We start from the raw sequence: 229 nt of genomic DNA on the forward strand, positions 1-229 counted from the left end.
TATTTCCACATATATCGACATAAGTATCAGATGAGGAGAAATCATCTGCAAGGAATTTGATATCTCGCGTGGGGTTCGGCAAGGGTCACCGCGGTCTCCATATCTCTTATCGGTGTGCAGGGACGGGTTATCAGGCATTCTCAACTCCAAGAAAGTCGGTTGCATAATCGGTTGCATGACAGTTGTAAATCACATAATCTATGCAGACGATCTTGAGGGGGGGGGGGCA

Source organism: Penaeus monodon, chromosome 23, assembly GCF_015228065.2.
Source record: "Penaeus monodon isolate SGIC_2016 chromosome 23, NSTDA_Pmon_1, whole genome shotgun sequence".
Classification (NCBI taxonomy): domain Eukaryota; kingdom Metazoa; phylum Arthropoda; class Malacostraca; order Decapoda; family Penaeidae; genus Penaeus; species Penaeus monodon.